Below are 22568 nucleotides of genomic sequence, written 5' to 3' on the forward strand. Positions count from 1 at the left end.
TCTCTGAAAGGAGGCTGAAGAGCCAATTTCAAGAAGTTGTCAGTAGAGTGATTGGATTTCCCTCATTTGTCACTTATCTGGCTCAGCAGACTCTGGGACAGATGTCATATGGTGGACAAAGTACTTTTCCACTCAGCTAAGACTCAAAGAAAAAGTTAAAGGCAGAGAGATGCCACATTTGAGTTTATAGGAATAGGGGTTGTCCCTTTTAGAACATTCTAAGTTTGTAGTCATAGATCTGTGGCATTAACTCTTTACAGTTGCTAAGGAAGGCTGGCTGTTGGTCAGGTCATAAACATAAGAAGTTGTATCTGCCTTAATGTCCTCTAACTTTCTTGGTTATCCAGGGATGTTATACAGAACTTGGCCAAGCTCACTTGGAATGGCCTATCACAAACATTTCAGCTTCCTTCAATGAAATACTTTCCACTTTTACTGCTGACCAGCTTAGGTCCTTAATGGTGCAGTGGAATGGGAATTCTGCCTCTTGGTCCCTGAGAGACTTCAGACTTGCTTATTTTATACTGTTCTGCTCTGTATTTTTCCTCCTCTATAAAGATATCAATGTGTTTTATATTTAAGAATGTTATCCATCATTGCTGTTGGGATGAGGCCCAGTAGGATGGGGAGGCTCAGAATGTAGACTTAAAACGTCATGGTAGCTTGAAGATGCTGTTTCGCTTTCCCCCACATCATAGCATGCTTATTTAAGTTTAAAAAACTTAAAGGATAATTGTTGTATTTTAAATGTTCATGCATATGGATGAGTATGTATATATGTATCACATGTGTGTAGCCACCCACAGAGGTTAGAAGAGGGCAATGAATTCATACTCTAAAACTGGTGGTGTTATAGGTCACTATGTGCTGGGAGCTGAACCTGGGTCTTTTGTGAGAGGGCTAAGTGCTTGTAACTACTGAGTCATCTTCCCAGCCTTCATGCCCGCTTTTCTTAACATTCAGAGCTGAGTTCTTGGGGCTTGGCTGGCTTGGAGGATAATTTCATTAAAGGATATTATCCAGTACTTAAAACTACTTTTATCCATGTTTCAGGTCTGTTCTCCTTGTGTCTTGTACTTTTTAGGATGCATTATTCTCCTGGAGACTCATTAGCAAGCTTATTTATCAGTGCCTCTTTCTGAAGGAGAGTTGTTGTGGTATAGCTGTTCTCTGGTTATAACATGACTATTGTCTAGCATGGAGTAGAAATTGCTGAAGTGACTTACAGAATATATTAACCTCTGTAATGATGGAAATAAAATAAGCAAAATAATATAGATAGCTAGGTTTATAGCAATGGTAATGGGCCTGAGAGCACTCTAGAGGGGAGTCACTGGATTCTCAAATGTCTTAGTTGGTACTAGAGAATATAGGAAGTGGAGGTTGACTGAATAAGGATATTTATTACACTATTTTTATGAGGTCATCACCTTACTGAGATGAGATTTTCCAATGATACATATGCGTTTCAGTTAACCTATACTCCTTAAGTAACCTTTCATACTCCCATAACTAGCTCAATAAACAAACTTATTGGCCTGCCAATTTGGACTCAGGTGGAATCATTTCTTTGTTCTGTCATCAGCACCCTATCTGGGATGATTAGATGTCTGATTATCTCTTTTTAGGAAAAGCATAAAATACAATCTATCATAGACTCACAGATGATATCTTGGTCTAGACTCCAGAGATTTCCTTGGTTTTTGTGATCATCATAAAAATAATTTGTGGTGACATAGAATGTTGTGCACGATAGAGAATAAAGTAGAATAAAGTATACTGTAAAGGCATGAGAGTGGACAAAGTTCAAACAGACCACTGTCCTAACACATATCAATCAGGTTTTTTCACAGAATCTAAAAATGCTATCTAGGACTAGCAACTTAACTCTGAGGGACTTGGTTGATTGTTTGGTGGATTATTTCTTAAAGGAAGGAGCAACGCAATCAGAAACCTTCTGAATATGTGCTAATCTTATAAGAGTTAGGACTTCTGTGGCCAGATTTAGAATATTATTCATTAATGACTTTCAATGAAGCTTAGAATATCCTGTCTTCCTCTGAGACAGGACTATGACTCAGACCCTACACTTCCGGCCATTTACTTTCCATTCCAACCCTTTGTTTTAAAGATAATGAAGGCAGGGTCCCTCAATCCTGATAACATCTAACTAGCTGTCTAAGAATATTCAAGAATAGAGTGATATTCTGAAATAATTTAGGAGAGTGATGTGGGATCAGTAAAGCTCCTTATTATAAAATTTTCCTTAAGAGGGCAAATGATGGGGTCCTGATCTGTGGATATATGTTTAGTGACCATGTCAGTATTGGTTGACAATAATGAGAGGAAACAAAGTAGGCTACAAAGACTATAGAAAACTACTAGAAGATTACAACAGGTATAACCAGTTTCCACCTTGAAAATTGGAGCTATAATTTCAAAGCTGTTAAAGAGGTGGCATCTGACAGCCTGCATCTGTTTGTGTAGATTGTGTACAGCAGATGAGACATTAGCTGAATTATCAGGACTATCTAAACAAAAGCAAAAGATAGTGCACAGTTATGCAGACCATAATGGCATGGTCCTGCCCATTATTGATTGACACCTTGTTTCTAGGATTTGTCAAAGTGATTTTATAAATTGTCAGGGCTGTGTTAAATATCTTCTTGAGAGGTAACTTTCTTCTCTGGCTAAAACCAATGCTCCACCCTTCACCCTTTTCCTTTCTCCATGGTATTCCTGGAGAAATTTCAATTCTTTGGGGTCCATTGTAATTGTCTGATAGCCAAGGAGAAAACACAGGTGTCTTAGAATACCTCAACTCTCCTTATAGGTGACTACACCATTTGGAACTAACTGCTCAGTATATTTTTACCCTCATATTTTTGGTTGTGAGCCTAGCCTTTAACGGCTGAGCCATCTCTCCAGCCCTATTTTTACCCTCATAATCCACTCACTATCATATGATACTAATGATGAAGGATAGAGTGATCCAACATGGCCATCAAATATCATTAGAATACACTGAAGAAAATAGCATCTCCCTTTCAAGTGTGAGGGAACTGTCCAATTTAAATGGCTTTTTGTTGGACTCATATATCCATCCCAAATTTGACAATGCTAGATACACAGGCTAGGGCCTAGGCCCTGCCCCAAATAATGTGGCAGACTTTGATGATCCCCCACTCCCTGGGGAGTGGATGGGGGTGGGACAGGGGTTTGGTGGGGGTCTTGGAAGGATGGGAGGGAGAGGGAACTGGAATTGATATGTAAAATAAGATTGTTTCTAATTTAAATTTAGAAAAAATGTTCATTCTGGTAACTATGATTATTTTCTACAGTTGTTGTGAGGAGAGGGGGTTAACATGTCTCTGTAGCACTGTGTCCCTTCTGACTGTTAGTTAAATTACTAGATTATTTGAACTAAATTTGACCTGGTTAATGTATGCTTATAATTGATTCCAATCATTTCCTCGAAGAGGAGATGCTCATGATGGAATAGTGGAGTACCTGGGCATGAATAGTTGTTCACAACCTCAACAATGGTCTTGTTTACTGTCTGAAGCATTGTCCTGTAAAAAGTATGTTTTCCTCTGGGATTTAGAAAGGCCAAAAGAAAAGCCTTATCAGAAGGGAAGTCTGCCAGTAAATCACTGCTTTTTGTGGAGGGAGGAACAAATAAAAGTTTTCATCTCTTTCTTTGAAAAAGATGCACAAGGCCTCAAATGTGTTGACTTTGCCAAGGGTTTGAGAGAAGTGTTGCCAAGGGTTCACAGGAAGTGTTTCCTGTGGAGGGTCTCCTATCTAATGATTCCAAGGAAATGATTAATCTGGCTGGTAATTCTTGAGGCCTTGATGGTTGTGGAAGACACAAGTATCAAAAGTGAGCCTTTCCCTCCATAGGGAATGGGCTCCCAAAGCCCATTCGTGCACTAGGGATAAATACTTGTTCTATTGCCTGCTGCCCCATAGACTACCCAAGCCTCCCAAGTGACACTCACATTTAGGGGGCCTGGTTCAGTCTTATTATGGTCCCTCAGCTGTCAGACTGGGGTCCATGAGCTCCCACTTGCTCAGGTCAGCTGTTTCTATGGTCTTGACCTCTTTGCTCATCACTCCTCCCTCAGTGCTTAGCTGTGAATCTCTGCTTCTGCTTCAGCTACTGGATGAAGGCTCTATGGATACTCTCTCAGCATAGATACATGGGAGGAGGGCCTAGTTCCTGCCCCAAATGATGTGAGAGACTTTGATGATCCTCCATGGGAGGCCTCACCCTCCTTGACAAGTGGATGGGGGTTGGTATGGGGGAATGATGGGGGAAATGGGAGGGTGAGAGGGAGAGGAAACTGGGATTGATATGTAAAATAAGATTATCTTTAATGTAAATACAAACTAAAAAATTAAAATTAAAAATGTGCCTTTTCAAAGAGTCTTTCCTTGTTGACCATGAGAATCATTCACTAAGTTTTAATTAGCACCCATTTGTAGTGGGTATTTGCTCCACCCATGACCTTGGGATGTCTGGCCGGATAGAGGCAGTACTTCTTGTCTGCCTACATGACCTATAAGGTAGGAGGGAGGGGGTAGCTCTCTCTTGGTTGGTAAACACTGGGTGAAGCAGCACATGATCAGTTCCCAGCTTTTCAAGGACTCTGCAACTGGATTTACCATATCCTGTATTTGTGAGTGTATTTCCCCTTCCATATCTTAATAAAGCCTTGATATCCCTTAGACACACGTGGGTTTCTCATTATACCCATTCTCCTAGTTGAAATGAGTTTTGTTTTCCCAACAGATTAGTCTTTTTAACCCATGGTTTTTAATAGCCATTTCTATTAAGCCTAGAGGGAAAGTTGATTTAAAGACCAGTATTTGTGCTTTAGTCACAACTCTGAATACAGAGAAACATGCCCATTAAACACCCTGAATGGGATGTAGGCCCAAAGCAGAATTGAGCTGTATGGGTGCTAAGAAGGACTATCAATGGCATTGCCCTTCAGGTGAGATGAGTCTTCTGCTAAACATTCATTTTTAATGAATAATTTTGGGATCTGATTAGCATCATCACCCTTTTTGGAGGACTGAAGTCTCCAGGAAGAATGAAAACCTAATTCCCAGAGATTTAGTTATAGATCGGGTGATCCTGGAAGCCAAGGACGGACCATTATTTTGAAGAGACCTTGAGAAGCCAAATTGAGGAATTATTTCCTTAGATGGCTATTTAGATACTTCAGTGTCCTTTTAAAGTCAAGTTGGGAGAGATGCTATCTATTCCATGAAAATATTGACAAAAGCTAATAAATATTCATCTCCTTGGCATGGTGGCCTATTTGCCAAACTTGACCCAAGTATCTGTTTCTGTAGGTCTGGTGTCCTACTTGATCTTCAAGAATTTCAAAGGATTGTTTAAATTTAAGAAAATCAAAGAAGTATTCTGATCATGCTACGAAGTCTATAATTTTCCTACCTGGAAAGTCAGTAGCTCACGTGGGGATTAATAAATCTAAACAGTGTATTATCTTTCTCTTCAGGAGAGTTCATGAAATTATTTAGATTAGGTACTGAGGGTATTTTGGGCTCTGATTTTTGCCAATAAATCTGTTTAATAATGGGGATGGATGGGTAGGAATTGCAAGGAAAACATGGACAAAATGTAAATTATTCCAAAAATAACAAAACAGTAAAATGTTTGGATATGGGAGACCATTGATTGGTGCCCTTAGCCTGACAGGGCTGGAAGATGATTGTCTAGAATATGAGACTCCTTAAGCATGGAGAAAACTTAGAATCCCATCTGTGACATCCAAATTTACTCAACGATCCATTCTATTGCATGTGAGAATTCAGTCACAGGACAACTCTCTTATTCAAAGGGCAACATTTGGAGTTCTGGTTTAAGTGTCTCTTGGTCTTTGGAGCAGTAAGCTCTCCAGAGCTATAGTTTTTGTTTTCGGTTGTTTTGTGTTTTTTATTTCCCAGTACTTGGGGCAAAGAGTCTTAGGAGACCATTTAATATTTGGACAAACTTTCTTCTAGTGTTTAGTCTGTTTTCTTATTTCCTCAGAGAAATTCCTAGTGGGAGACCTTGAGTTTTGTCTGTCTGTTCATTGACCTATATTTATTTTCCTCTACATTTAGATTCTAGTAACAGAGTACAACATTTTCTGTATCCATCACTGAGAATCTTAGGTTCCATTACAATTTTTGTAATTTCCTCTAATGTCAAGGGATTAGTTGGGTAGGATGTATTTTTGTATAGCATTCTAAAAGTTCTCCAAAAGGGTAGAGTTTTCATTAAGCCCCTGGTAAACGGTTACTTGGTTGGTGTAATTTACTCATTTTTAATTTATCGTTATTCGGTCTCTCAACACATTGATAAAAGCATGTTGGCACAGTTAACACATCATCCTAGGTGTTACCACTCCATCTCAGGGAATCTATCAAGACTGCTTCAGGATCTGTGGGATATTTAGATTCTGTTGCTTACAGGTAATTTGTATATCATCTATCTCTTTGAATCACTCTAGTTCTTTCAGAATTAGGCTCCATCCCATAGTAACATTGACATCCTTCCAAAATAGTTTATATTTGGTAGAGTTGTCAAAAAACTATATATTTCACAGAATAATCAGAGAAACTACCTAAATCCTGCTTGAATTGCTCAAAGCCTGTCATAGATAAAAGATATTTTGCCCTAATGAATCCAAATCTGCAAGAGCTTAGAGGGGATGCATTTGAGCAGCTAGATTTGAAGCATTAAGATTTCAAATATAGGGTACAGAGCTTATTTTTCCAGTAGGTGGTGATGTTGTCAAAGGTTTCAGTTCTTTTAGATTTATCAGGAGGAGGCTCTGTCAAAGGAACCTCTTCCAAATGGGTTCCGTCTAAGGAGAGCCATGGCCCATAGTTCAAATTTATCTTTTTTTGGATAAATCCTATCTGAGGTCAAGCCAACTTCTTCCTTTCTAGGGTTTGGTGATTGATTATTTAGGATATAACTGAGTGGGAAATCCACAGGGGTTGAAGGCAGTTAATCCATGTGGAGGAGAACAAACATGAGAAGTTTATGGAAAAGGCCTCCCTTTTCCAAAGCCTGAGCATTTGAGGAGCCTCCTTTTGCTTTAAAGCCCAAGGGTTTTTATATAGCATACCTTTTCTGATTCTTAAAATCTTTAGTTAGGTGGAACTCATGTCCTACATGCATTATTTCAAATTTGCTTCTGGTCTCGGGTGGGGATATGATTTCCCTTTACAGGCATAGCAGAGTTTCCTTCCTGAAATGAACTGGAGATGTTGAACTGGAGATGGAGTTGGGAGTTGAGCAGAAATCCAACAACTGCAAATCCAGGCTACAATGAATTGGAGGATGGTGGCCATCAGAATTTTCTCTTCAGGAAATTTAAATGTAAAATAAGCGCCTCAAAATCGAAGAGACCTGTGAGTTTGTCCAGCCTGGTCTACATAGTGAGTTTCAGGTCAATCAGAGCTACATGGTGAAACCTTGAACAAAACACAAAACAAAACATACAACAAAGAGACCCACCACTTAAGGGTCTCCATCCAAAGTGAGAACTACTGTGGCCTAACCATATAGTGACAGGAACAGGGAATAAAGGAAAAACTTATTTCAGAACATAGTAATGATGATCCCATAGAATTGGCTTTGAGTGTACTCAAAGGAAGATAAAGATGTTAGATTTTTCCCAAATAAATATGTGGTTTATACGGAAAATAGCTACAGAACACTCAGGAAAAATAGTGAAAGAAAATAACCACGAGGATTCTGCCAGTTGAGTCTTTTATTAGCAACAAAAGTAGCAAAGGATGTAGTAGAAGAACACACATTCAGACAAACTACACAAGTGTAGCTGATATGCTGAAAACAGCCAAATCTGGTAAGCTCAGGGACAATAGGTGATGGGCATACAAATGAGCAGAAAAGAGTGACCTGAGTACACACTTCTGGAATGAGGAACGGAAGGGATATACTGCATCCTGGAAAGAAGGAGGGAATTCTGTGGACTCCTCCTAAGAAGTGAATCCACTAAAAAGATGTAAAACAAAACAAAACAAAACCCTACCATGTCACTGGGCTTTCAATCTGGGCTCCGCTCATTTCCATTGTTATTGAAACATCAGAAGTATTTAGATAGGAAACACAGAATACGGCATAGAAGGTAGGCATCACTTGTTGGCCAAAGAGACCCCTCTCCCTATCTACACCCTAGGAGACTTGTATAGTACTTTTTGAGGAATTTATAGAACAAACATCTTTTTCAGAGGGGTGTAGTCCTGATCAGGTGATTGACAGTCTTGCTAGGATTATCTCTTTAACAGAAGGGCACGGTGGTGCTTTTGTTCTTGATCAGGAGGTCTCCTGCTGATCTTGTAAGGGTTATCAGAGCCAGGTTAATAGCAACATATTAATAACTGAAGATACCATGTTTTCCTGGGATCCGGAGTACCATGCAGTGGCACCTGACCAGTAAACTCTTGATCTTCTAGTTTCTGTTTCACATAATGCTGACCTTATAGGAGCCGTTCATCTCCAGTATTCTCCATTCCTACTTACAGCTTACTTACAGCTAGCTATTTAACAATATGACTCAAAATGTGCTAGACAGGACCTCCAGACAGAAACTTAACAAAGAAACAAAAAAGAACTAATAGAAGTCATGACCCAAATGGGTTTAACAGATATCTATAGAGCATTCCACCCAAACACAAAGGGATATACCTTCTTCTCGGTGCCACATGGAACCTTCTCTAAAATTGACCACATAATAGGAAACATAGCAAATCTCCACAGATGCAAAAAAAATTGGAATAACCCCCTGTATCTTATCAGACTACCATGCATTAAAATTAGAATTCAACAATAACACAAATCACAGAAACCCTACAAACTCATGGAAATTGAACAATGCACAATTGCACCATCCCTGGGTAAAGGAAGAAATAAAATAGGAAATTAGAGATTTCCTGGAATTCAATGAGAATGAAGACACAACATACCCAAACTTATGGGACACTCAGAAAGCAGTGCTGAGAGGAAAGTTCATAGCACTAAGTGCCCACATGAAGAAACTGGAGAACAGTCACACTAGAGAATTAATAGTACAGCTGAATGCTCTAGAACAAGAAGAAGCAAACTCACCCAGGAGGAGGAGATGCCAGGAAATAATCAAATTGAGGGCTGAAATCAATCAAATAGAAACCAGGAAAACATTGAGAAGAATCAATGAAACAAAGAGTTGGTTCTTTGAGAAAATCAACAAAATAGACAAACCTTTGTCCAAACTTACCAAAATACAGAGAGAGAGAGAGAGAGAGAGAGAAAGAGAGAGAGAGAGAGAGAGAGCATGCTAATTAACAAAATCAGAAATGAAAAGGGGGACATAACAACGGACCCTGAGGAAATCCAGAGAATCATCAGGGCATACTTTGACAATCTGTACTCCATATAATTTGAAAATTTAAAGGAAATGGACAATTTCCTGGATAGATATCACTTGCCAAAACTAAATCAAGAACAGATAAACAATCTAAACAGATCTATAACCCTTAACGAAATAGAAGCAGTCAACAAAAGTCTCCCAAACAAAAAAAGCCCAGGCCCATGTGGCTTCATTGCAGAATTCTATCAGGAATTCAAAGAAGAGCTAATTCCGCTCTATTACAGAGCTATAGTCCTGAAAACAGCTTGGTATTGGCACAAAAATAGACAGGTAGACCAATGGAATCGAATTGAAAACCCGGGTATTAACCCACACATGTACGAACATCTGATCTTTGACAAAGAAGCTAAAAATATACAATGGATAAAGAAAGCATCTTCAACAAATGGTGCTGGCATAATTGGAGACTGGCATGTAGAAGAATGTGGATCGATCCATGTTTATCGCCATGCACAAAACTTAAGTCCAAATGGATCAAAGACCTCAACATAAATCCAGCCACACTGAACCTCTTAGAAGAGAAAGTGGGTGGTACCCTTGAATGAATTGGTACAGGAGACAGCTTCCTGAACATAACACCAGTAGCACAGACAATGAGATCAACAATTAATGAATGGGACCTACTGAAAATGAGAAGCTTCTGTAAGGCAAAGGACACAGTCAGCAAGACAAAAAGGCAGCCCACAGAATGGGAAAAAATATTCACTAATCCCACATCTGACAGAGGGTTGATCTCCAAAATTTACAAAGAACTCAAGAAGCAAGTCTCCAAAACACCAAAGGACCCTATTAAAAAGTGGGCTGCAGAACTAAATAGAGAGTTTTCAATAGAGGAGTCTAAAATGGCTGAGAGGCACTTGAGAAAGTGCTCAACATCCTTAGCCATCCGGGAAATGCAAATCAAAACAACTCTGAGATACCATCTCACTCCTGTCAGAATGGCTAAAATCAAAAACACCAATGACAATTTATGCTGGAGAGGATGTGGTGAAAGGGGAACACTCCTCCATTGCTGGTAGGAGTGCCAACTGGTTCAGCCACTTTGGAAATCAGTATGGAGATTCCTCAGAAAAATGGGAATAAACCTACCACAAGACCCAGTAACTCCACTCTTAGGCATATATCCAAAAGATGCCCATTCATACAACAAAGATGTCTGTTCCACTATGTTCATAGCAGCTTTATTTGTAATAGCCAGAACTTGGAAGCAACCTAGATGTCCCTCACCCGAAGAGTGGATAGAGAAAATGTGGTACATCTACACAATGGAGTACTATTCAGCAGAAAAAAATAATGGAATCATGAGATTTGCAGGCAAATGCATGACACTAGAAGAAACCATCCTGAGTGAGGTAACCCAGTCACAAAAAGAGAAACATGGCATGTACTCTCTCATATATGGATTTTAGACATAGATCTGGGGAGTGCCAGCCTACAATCCTATGGCCAGCGAGTCTGGGAAACAGAAACTTCATTTAGTGACTGGTTAAGTACTGAGCTGAACTCAAGAAAGCCAGTAACTCAAGAAAGCCAGTAACAGAGAGGGAGGACTGATGATCAAAGGGATTAAGACTGGGCTGGTTTAACCCCCAGAAACAGCTGACCAGACAAAGGTTAACTCTTGAATCCCAGGCATCAGCCTGGGAATCCAGCATGGGACTGATCAAGACCCCCTGAATTTGGGTGTCAGTGAGGAGGCCTAGGGAACCTATTGAGCCTTGGGCAGCAGATCAGTACCCATCCCAAGTATACACACGGAATTTGGATTCCCATAGAACAATGTGAGGTGCACTCTCACCCTGAAATCTTGAGGAAGGGTCTAGGTCCTGCCCTATATGAAATGACAGACTATGGACACCCCCATGGAGGGCCTCACCCTCCCTGGGGGAATGAGGGGATAACGGGGGGGTTGGGGGGAGGGCACGGGAGGAGGGGAGGGAATGGGAGAGGGACCTGGAACTGACATGTGAAGCAACCTCGTTTCTTATCTAAATTTAAACTGGAAAAAAAGAAAGTTATTTGAATGCATGTTAAACATAAAAAATACATAAATACAAAAAAATAAAAAAGAGCTAATTCCAATACTCCTCAAAGTATTCCACACAATAGAAGCAGGAGGCTCACTGCCAAACTCTTTTTACGATGCTACAATTCCCTTGATACCCAAGCCACACAAAGACACAAATAAGAAAGAGAACTATAGACCAATTTCCCTCATGAACATCAATGCAAAAATACTCAATAAAATACTAGCAAACTGGATTCAAGAACACATCAGAAAAATCATCCATCATGATTCATCCCAGGAATGCAGGGATGGTTCAACATTAGAAAATCTATCAATATAATCCACCATAAAAACAAACTGCGAAAGAAAAAAACACATGATCATCTCACTAGATTCTGAAATAGCCTTTGACAAAATCCAGCACCCCTTCATGATAAAGGTCCTAGAGAGATCAGGGATAACAGGAACATACCTGAACATAATAAAAGCAATATACAGTAAACCAACAGCTAACATCAAACTATATGGAGAGTAACTCAATGCATTTCCTCTAAAATCAGGAACATGACAAGGCTGTCCACTGTCTCCATATCTCTTCAATATTGTACTTGAAGTTCTAGCTAGAGCAATAAGACAACAAAAGGAGATCAAGGGGATATAAATAGGAAAAGTAAAAGTCAAGCTTTCACTATTTGCAGATGATATGATAGTTTACATAAGTGACCTGAAAAACTCCACAAGTGAAGTCCTAGAGCTGATAAACACCTCAGCAAAGTGGCAGGATACAAGGATAACTCAAAAAATCAGTGGCCCTATTATATACAGATGATGAAGTGGCTGAGAAAGAAATCAGAGAAACATCACCCTTTACAATAGCCAAAAACAGCATCAAATATCTGGGGATAATGTTAACCAAGGAAGTGAAAAACCTATGTATCAAGAACTTTGAGTCTTTAAAGAAAGAAATCAAAGGGGATATCAGAAAACGGAAAGATCTCCCATGCTCTTGGATTGGTAGGATCAACATAATAAAAATGGCAATCTTGCCAAAAGCAGTCTATAGATTCAAGGCAATCCCTACCAAAATTCCAGCACAATTCTTCACAGAACTTGAAAGAACAATAATCAACTTTATATGGAAAAACAAAAGGCCCAACATAGCCAAAACAACCCTATACAATAAAGGAACTTTAGGAGGCATCACCATACCTGACTTCAAGCTCTATTATAGAGCTATAGTCCTGAAAACAGCTGCTTGGTATTGGCACAAAAATAGACAGGTAGACCAATGGAACCGAATTGAAAACCCTGATTTTAACCCATACACCTATGAACACTTGATTTTTGACAAAGAAGCTAAAACTATACAATGTGAAAAAGAAAGCGTCTTCAACAAATGGTGCTGGCATAACTAGGTATTGGCATGCAGAAGACTGCAGATAGATACATGTCTATCGCCTTGTACAAAACTTAAGTCCAAATGGATCAAAGATCTCAACATAAATCCAACCACACTGAAACTCTTTGAAGCGAAAGTGGGAGATACTCTTCAACGAGTTGGTACAGGAGACCACTTCCTAAACATAACACCAGTGGCACAGACACTGAGATTGACAATTAACATATGGGACCTCCTGAAACTAAGAAGCTTCTGTAAGGCAAAGGACACAGTCAACAAGACAAAAAGGCAGTCCACAGAATGGGAAAAGATATTCACTAACCCCACATCTGACAGAGGGCTAATCTCCAAAATTTGCAAAGAACTCAATCAAGAAGCAAGTCTCCAGAACACCAAAGGATCCAATTAAAAGGTGGGGTACAGAACTAAATATAGAATTCTCAATAGAGGAGACTAAAATGGCCAAGAGACACTTAAGAAAGTGTTCAACATCCTTAGCCATCAGGGAAATGCAAATCAAAACAACTTTGAGATACCATCTTACTCCTGTCAGAATGGCGAAAATCAAAAACACCAATGACAATTTATGCTGGAGAGGATGTGGAGAGAGGGGAACACTTCTCCACTGCTGGTGGGAGTGCCAACTCATACAGCAACTTTGGAAATAAGTATGGAGATTCCTCAGGAAAATGGGAATCAATCTACCACAAGACCCAGCAATTCCACTCTTAAGCATATATCCAAGCATACAACAAGGGCATCTGCTCCACTATGTTCATAGTAGCATTATTTGTAATAGCCAGAACTGGAAGCAACCTAGATGCCCCTCAACTGAAGAGTGGATAGAAAAATGTGGTACTTTTATGAAATGGAGTATTACTGAGCAGAAAAAACAATGGAATCTTGAAATCGCAGGTAAATGTATGGCACTAGAAGTAACCATCCTGAGTGAGGTAACTCAGTCACAAAAAGACAAACATGGCATGTACTCTCTCATATATGGATTTTAGACATGGATCAGGATAGTCTGTACTTCCACTGACAGAGAGTCTGGGAAACAGGAAATAACCTAAGAGAGATATGCATGGTACCCCAGAGAAGTGGAATGAGGCAAGATCTTTTGAACAGATTGGGAACACGGCGAGGGGTGGGGGGGGAGTGGGAGTTGGGAAGAAGAGAGGGGGAGAAGAGGAAGAGAGAGTAGGTCATGGGGGAACAGAAAGGTTGAGTGGGGGTTAGAATAGGGGGAAGAGGGAATCATAGGTTAGAAGACAGATCAGGCACCAGTGTGACCTTTAGTGATCTAAAGGGATGACACCAATTGGCAAGCTAAGCAATAATGGAGAGACCACCTCGAATGCCCATTCCCGATAATGAACTTGATGTCTATAACCATCCTGGAGCCTTCATCCAGGGACTGATGGAAGCAGAGGCAAACACCCACAGTTAAACACTGAACTGAACCCATGGAACCCAGTGACAGAGAGAGAGCAAATTGGCAAAGGATGGGCTGGCAAAACCAGCAGAGACATCTGATGTGAATAGGGGAGAGCTCTTGGACCCCAGACCGACACCTGGGAGGCCAGCATGGGACTGATCCAGACCCCCCTGAGTGTGAGAGCCAGTGAGGAGGCCTGGGCAACCTATGGGGCCCTGGGCAGTGGATCAGTGTTTATCCCTGGCATACAAATGGACTTCGTGTGTCTATAACACAAGGAGGGGTGCTCTCTCATCCTGGACTCTTAGGGGAGTGCCTGGATCCTGCCCTGAATGAAATGACAGACTCTAGATATCTCCTATGTGTAAGGAAGAGTCGATAGGGTAGGAGGTTGGGTGGGGTGGTGGGGGGTGCGAGAGGAGGGGAGGGAGAGGGAACTGGGATTGACATGTGAAGCAAGCTATTTAAAATTAAAATAACTAAATAAAAACAATAAAACTAGACATTGGAAAGTCTATCAATTCCCAATGACATTCTAGTCACTATAAAGAGAGATATGACAATTATTAATCCAGTTTCCCTGTATTAACCTAAATGTTTCTCATTACATATACCAACAGCACATGTTTTGGCAACTCAGCATCTATCCCCCAATTTCTTCTTGAGAGGTCATCTGTTTTCTGTTGTACAAGCTGCCCTGAGGGCCCAGGGAGTCTAGACATGTGTTGTTTTACTGCAGAAGTCAAGGCTCTAGACATATTTTCTTCCTAATAGTTCCTGTTACTTCATGTTACTATTCTGAATAAAGAAGGGGTGGAGGACTCTTGGCTCAGCTACAGAGTTGCCCTCTCTATTCAACTGCTGATTGCATTCAAGGAAGGACTGAGGGAAAAATGCCCCTTCATGTAGCTGGGTTTGCCTGCAGCTAAATAGTTCTTGTTAAAATGACATTAGTATTAATCTGTTGCTAAGAACTGAGTGTGGTACTTCAGGCAAGATGCTACTGGCCTATGCTAGATTATATCTATTGTTGATGCCATGATCTGCATGTTTACCTTTTGCCTATTATCTTTTAAATGAACAACTGTAGGAAATTAAGGCCAACCAGGCCTAGAGAGCCAACCTGTAGTCTGACAGTTGCTGTCAGTGGTGCTGATCCTGCCCAGCCAATGAGGGGCAACGATGGGATCCTATGGGAGGCCCTAGAACAGGAGCTGATCTCACCTTGCCAATGAGGGTCGACAATGCAACGCCAATGGATAAGACCTCCTGGGTGCTGGGAGACTATATAAGTTTGTATCCATTGCTAAATAAATGAGTATGCTATTTTCCCTTTCTCCTGCCTCCCGAGGTCTGTGTCTTCTTACCCCGCCCCTGAGGGAGCCGTTAAGACTGAGCAACAAACAACACTGCAATACTGCTTCTTATCATTGCTATGAATCAAAACTGTTTTTTTATGTGAAGAAATGCAGCAGGTAGGATGGAGTTGCTGGTCTTTAAAATAACAATTCAGGATTACAATGTTTAAAAATTATACATGCATGTGCACACACACACACATACACACACTATAAAAACATGTTTCATACTGACAAGATGACTTAAACTTTGATTCTGTCAACTTTATGTTATTTGGAATTTTACCTAGTTTGTCAATCTTAGTTGTCAAGCTGATCTGGAGTTGTCCCGAGTGTTGTGAATGAAATAATTCAGAGGCTGTTTCAATTTGGCATGTCTCATGGGTTGTTTTCTTTTAAACATAAGAACATCATTCATGATCTTTGATCTTACATATGTTATTTGTTTCTCACGAATATGCTAAACAAGTACTTTATGCAGTTTTCTTCCAAGTGTTCAGAATAGTTATATTCACCATCATCTACACGAACATATCTTTGTGCTTTCAGGTGCAAACATATTATAAAGTTCAAAACTATAATTATACATTTTCATTTGTATTGACTTATGAAGAATGAGATTTTTGAAGCAGTTTTCTTTAAATCTTCAAATGTGAATACAAATTTGGAGGATCTTGCTTCAGGAAAATGTTTTATCCCCATCCCAACATTTCTTAATTGTCTATAGTGTTTTGTTTAGGGTTTAGGCCTTGAGAGTTTTCACCCTTCTATGTTAGCATGTCTGTTGGTACCATCCTTGTTCAGGTCTTGTTTAGGTGGCCATGTTGATGAGACTTTGTGAGTGTAGCTTCTCCAACAAAGATAAAATCTCACAGCAAACTTCCTGTTCCTCTACTCTTACAATTTTTCTGTTCCCTCTTCTACTCTGATCCTTGTTATGCAGTAACAAGTGACCAGCACTAAAATCATGAACATAAAGCCATGAGTTTGCAGTACAGCTAATGTGGCACATGGGAAGAATTGAAGGAAGAAACGGGGCGGGGGAGTGAATGATTTAATTATATTTTAATTTTTGAAAATATAAAAAATGAAAAAAGTGATTCCAGTTTATTTCTACCTCAAACTTTTGCTGGGAGGTCACTTTCAGGTTTACTAAAAGCCCAAAATCGTCATAGAAATGTAAAAGTCATTTTCCTGTAATACTTCACAATCTAAACGCTAGATCATTGAACTTTAGAAAGTCTCTCAAGATAGTTGATACATAGGTACATAGAGTAGTTTCCTATGCCTGTGTCTCCGCTGGAGCAGCTGCAGATGAAGACTAGACTATGATGCTATACAGGACACCAGGGAGGTAGATGCTTAGGTACCACAATGTCTGACCTCTACTTATGTTCTGGAGACTGATGCTTAACATGAAAGCTGCTGTCTCTGGATATGGATAGATAGTTGGCTAATGGGAATGTCAGTTTTGACCAGAGATTTTCCAGTTTTCTGGGCATCCAAATATCTTAGAATCTGGATGTTTCAATCCTGACTGAAAGTTTTTCTTCATTCTTGTAAGATTTGTGCTGATTAAAATGTGAATCATGTAGAGTGATGTGACCCTGGACAAGAGTTTGTGGGCTTTGGTGTATATTCAGCAGGAAATAATGTGTTAGGAAGAAAATTGATGCGAATGCATACCTATTGTGCACAGATGGCTAAACAGGTCTCCTATATCATACGTGCATGTGGGTGAGAGATATTAGTTTATATGATTTTTAGTTATGCAGTTACTGAGGGTGAGGGATAAATCGGGAGCTGTAGCTCACTGGCACAGTGCATGTTTAGGTACAAGACCCTCCAAATTAATTTCCTACAACCCCCAAAGAAAATCAAAACAATTAAAAAAAGAAGAGAAATCCCAAAGTCTAGAGTGAGCATACTGGATACCAGGACAGCCATGGGTGTAAGTTCCAGTACATATGTGAAGGCCTAAGTGTTGAAAAGCCAGTAGTGTAAGTGTGAGATTAAAGCCAGAAAAGACCATTGTCCTAGCAAAACATTCCTCTTTTCTAAGTCTCTTTTTTTTCTGCTCAGGTCTTCATATGATTGGACCAGGCGGGCTGTGCACTAGAGAGGACAATTTTCTCTACTCAGTCTGAGTAGATATCAATATTCTTTAGAAACACTTTCACAAATACACCAAGAATAACATCAGACCAAATATCTTAGCAGCTTGTGACCAGGACAGGTTGACAGATAATTAATGAACAAAGGGTAAAATTTAGTTATTTAGTATTTACTTATTCCCAATAAGTAATGAATCAGAGATAAACTCACCTCTGGTTACCTTCTAAGCCTTTGTGAAGTATGTAGTTTTCTGTCCAGTATTGGTAGTTAACTATTGTCTGGCCTTTCCCCTTACCTTGCCTCTTTAAATTAGACTGAGGATAGAAGAACAATGATGTGTACCTTTAACCACATGGAATGAACTTGTCACTTCCATGGCAGCTGTTTGAATTATGCAACTGAAGAGTCTTGAAGCATGAGAATCATGTTTAGATGACAGGAATATGTCCCGACCCGCAGGACATTCAACGTGGGTCTGGAGACACCCAGGAGAAAGATGGAGGACAGGGGATACAGGAATGGGCACCAAGACAGGATTCTGATCAAGGCGACAACTTTATTTCATCACAAAGGGATTTATATAGGAGAAGTGAGGAGGGGAAGGGGGGAAGTTGAGCTTGCAGCTGCAGGGACAAGAGGTCAGTGGGAGAGGTGGTCAGCTGTGTTGCCTGGCTACCTAATCTACAGGGCAAGAGGTCAGGGGTAGGAATTCCTATGTTGTTTGCTAACCCCAGGTTTGTTACTTGGAATTTGCTTTATGTCAGAAGGGGTGGCAGGGTGGTCTTAGTGTCATGTCTTCTCTATGAGTATGTGATACAGCCTAGCTGACTGATGGCTGAAGGTCCCTGACAGGAATCGTGGCAGGAAATTGTCCTATCAACTTCTCCATGATTTGAATAAAGCCTGGGAGGGGCTCATACATGGACTGTCTCTGGAACTTCTTTCTCTTCCTGTTGAAATAGCCCTAGAGAGCAATGGTTGAAACTGTCAACAAACAATTAAACCTAACTTAACATAGATTCAAAATGGTTTTAAGAGTATGACTCATTTCTTCCTCTGTTAACTTGAGTTACATTTCACAATCATGGAAACATTTTTTTCAGAATAACAAGAATGAATTGTAATGTCCCATAAAGTACAGAAATGCTTTATCAAATGCTGACATACCTCCCCTGGAAGCTTGACTTAATAAGCCCAAGTTTGAACTTGAAGTGGTCCTTGGATAATGGATAGAGTAGTGATTCTCACTATTATTTTCTGGCAGTGCTCAAATTAGAGTTAGATTTTGTCTTATTCTCTATGAAGGGCATTTGCCTAACCTCTCTTTCTGACATACTTTTGGTTGACATAAAGATGAACACATATGTGTGTTTTTGGATGTAGGCATACTTACAGACCCTTGCCTGAGGTGATACTAAGTATTCTTGTTGCATAGCGAAGCTCTGACAAGTATTAGTCAGGCCAACGTGCCCATAATTCTGAGACTGAGGGAGCTTGGTTTTGGTTTAAACACAAAATATTTGCTAGTACAACTGTTGGGGACAACCTTGTCTAATGTTGCCAAGATATTAAAGTCAGACCTATTTCTATCTAGTTTATTCACTTTATTTTTGAATGTACCCCCCTTTATGTATGAATAGACTTCTTTAACTTGGGAACCATAGACACAGGTTAACTTATCTGACCACTACTAGACTCACAGAAAGGATAAGATACAAACAGATTTTCTAAACAATTTGCTTGGCCTGTAGGAGTGTTCCTAAGTGTGACTGTTTTAAACTGCTGTTTTTCTTTATTGGAATCTGGTAGGAACTTTGGTTCATGGAGACAATTCCTTTGTTATCTCCTTAACAATCAGATGTTTATGTAGTTGACAATGTCTCTGGTTGTATCATGAGGCCATGCCCACCGGTGGTGTCATTATACAGGTCTTGTATAGGTGATTATACTGATGAGATTTCATTAGTGTAATTTCTATATCATGTCTTGTAGACACCATCATGCAGTAGGGATCCTGGTCCTCTGTCTCTTAAAATCTTTCATCTTCTGTTGTGTTCCCTGAGCCTTGGGTATAAGGTTTTTATTGCAGAATTGTTCATTGGGACTGTCTTCCCATAGTCACTTATGCCCATTTTGGTAAGTTGTGGACCTCTGTTGTAGCCTCCATCTGCTGCAAAATGGAGCTGCTTTTTTTTGATGAGGGGTGAGAGATACAGGTATCTATGGGTAACAGAATATGAATTTAGAACAGTTAGAAAGTATAAAATGGCAGTAGTCAGTTCTCCTCTTGGATCTATGTTTTCCCAAGCTAATGATAGTTCACTCAGTTCATAATACCAGGCATGAATTTCCTCCTAGAGAGCAGGCTTCAAGTCCAATTAGACAGCTATTGTTTATCACCAAGATGTAAGTATCACTACCAAGACCTTTTATATTTGATGCTTGATAAACTCTAAGTCTCTGGACCTAGGGAAGAATTATTTGTTCAGTGCTTGAAGACTAAGGCAGAAAGAAATTATCTCCCCAAATATCACCAGTGTCTTAGTTACTGTTCTGCTGTGAAGATCAAGACAATTTATGGAAGAAAGCACCCAATTGGGGGCTTGCTTATAGTTTCAGGGGGTTGGTGATAGTAGGCAGCATAGTGGAAGGCAGGCAAGCCTGACACTGGAGCAGAACCTGAGACCTTACATCTTGGTCTGTAGGGTAGGAGGCAGAGAAAGTGAGACTGGACTTGGTGTGGGCTTTTGAAACCTCAAAGCCTAGCCCTAGTGACACATCTCCTGCAACAACAAGGTCACACCTCCTAATCTTTCCTAAACAGCCCACCAACTGGGAACCAAGCACTCAAATTTGTGAGCCTATGGGGGGCATTCACTTTCAGACCACCCCAACTTTGAACGCCTATTTTTCTAAAGATACGTTTTTCTTCATCTTCCCCTTCATAAGTTTCTCCTAGAGAAACATTATATTTAATATGCCTACACTAACATGTCACTATCCCTCCAAATAAATAGCTTTTATTTCTTCTAAATATTTTAACTATTCCTTGGTCCACAAGTGATTTGACCACAGAAGTATAGAGCCCGTTCAGTGTGTGAGAGCCAGCATGATCACTTGTGACTGTGTAATGATAATTTGAGTAGTTAAAATCAATTGCTCTCCTCTTTATCCTTGGAGACCTGGACTGGACAGGGGAGGTGTTTGACAGGATACCCACAACCCCCACATTGTCACTTGGTAGGAGGTTGAGCTTTACTGAATTTAAAGGTCAGTGACACAAGTGTCCCATTGCAGTTGAGGACCCACCTCTGAAATCAGCCCTGTAAGAATTTTCTCATTTAAAAAGACTTCCTTTGTGCAAAAGTTTCCTTTGGCACTAATCAGAAATTTAATTTATTCGGAGATAAGAAAAGGGAAGATCTTAACTACTCTGATGTAAGGGATCTGAAGAAATTAGGAGTGAGCAAGATAAATATCAGAGTGTCAGCACTATACATATTTCCTAATGGATAAGATCTTTGCTTCTGTTATTTTAATTTTCTCTGCATGGATTCAGATAACCTACGTGACTTTAATAATGATGATGCAAAGTTGCCAGCTTTCTAGGTCTCAGGAATAAAGGCCTAAATGACTTAGAATTTTACTCAGCTCCAAAGAAACAGAGGCATTTGTTTGCCCGCTCGCTGCTCACTCACTCACTCACTCACTCACTCACTCACTCACTCACTCACTCATTAACTCACTCACTCATTCACTCACTCACTCACTCACTCATTAACTCACTCACTCACTCACTCATTCACTCACTCATTAACTCACTCACTAACTCACTCACTCATTCACTCACTCACTAACTCACTCACTAACTCACTCACTCACTCACTCACTCATTCACTCACTCACTCACTCACTCATGAAAGTCTGTTGCATAAATATGTGTTATGATGGCTTACCGATATGAAAAGACAAGAAAATCCAGAATTCATGGCAGAGTAAGAAAAAAATAGCTATGGTGAGAGAAGAGTACGAGGAAGCAGTAGAAGATTGCTTTCCCAGTGATGTCTAGAACCTTCTACAGAGAAGGTGCCTAACTGGGATTTTGGGGAATGAGAAGGATATTCTCAGCCAGATTAGATGGGAAAGAACATTTAAGACAGAGAAGATGAATATGTAAAGACAATTTAGATATGAGAAATAACAGCTTGCTTCCTGTGGGCTATATAGTATGACTTTCATCACAAGGATATCATTGGATAAAGATAGAGAAGTAAACAGGAGCTAGATATGTGCCACCTTCAGGAATGTGGGCTTGATTTTATAGAGGACATATTTCAATGTGTATCCTATTGAATTTAGAATCATTTCTCTGCTTTATCAAAATGATATCTAATAACCCCTTGGTAAGTTAAACACAAGGTCAAGGAAGATGTGGTTTGATGGACTAGAAGGAAAGGAGAGAAAGAGAAAAGAAAAAAAAGTTCACTTATAAAAATAAAGACAGAGACTTTGTGGCTATTACTACAACTGCAAGCACTTGTTTCAATCTAGCAACTTCTCCAAGCAATGATAGTATTAGAACTATTGGATACTCAAATAAGGGGAGATAAGTCAATGATCACTTGAGAAAAGAGTGTTTTCACCCAAATCACTGAGATTATGATGATTTGAATATGAGGCTAGAGATACTGTTATTAGCAAGATGACAAAATAGAAGCTGTTTTTAAAAATCATTCTTATTATTTATTTTTTTACCATTCCTTCCCATGACATATTAACCTTGATAATAACC

The 22568-nt window shown here is 39.8% G+C and overlaps 1 long non-coding RNA gene across 1 annotated transcript in view; it reads right to left on the bottom strand.

Annotated features, from left to right (window-relative positions):
• Positions 1-18267, bottom strand: part of LOC121144092 — a 94220-nt gene extending 75953 nt beyond the window's left edge. The window contains exon 1 of the long non-coding RNA XR_005881418.1: positions 18119-18267. This is a non-coding gene — a long non-coding RNA (uncharacterized LOC121144092). The remainder of the gene's footprint in view (positions 1-18118) is intronic.
• Between the last annotated feature and the right edge of the window lie 4301 nt (positions 18268-22568).

This window comes from Mesocricetus auratus, unplaced genomic scaffold (genome assembly GCF_017639785.1).
Source record: "Mesocricetus auratus isolate SY011 unplaced genomic scaffold, BCM_Maur_2.0 Super-Scaffold_100014, whole genome shotgun sequence".
Taxonomy (NCBI): Eukaryota; Metazoa; Chordata; class Mammalia; order Rodentia; family Cricetidae; genus Mesocricetus; species Mesocricetus auratus.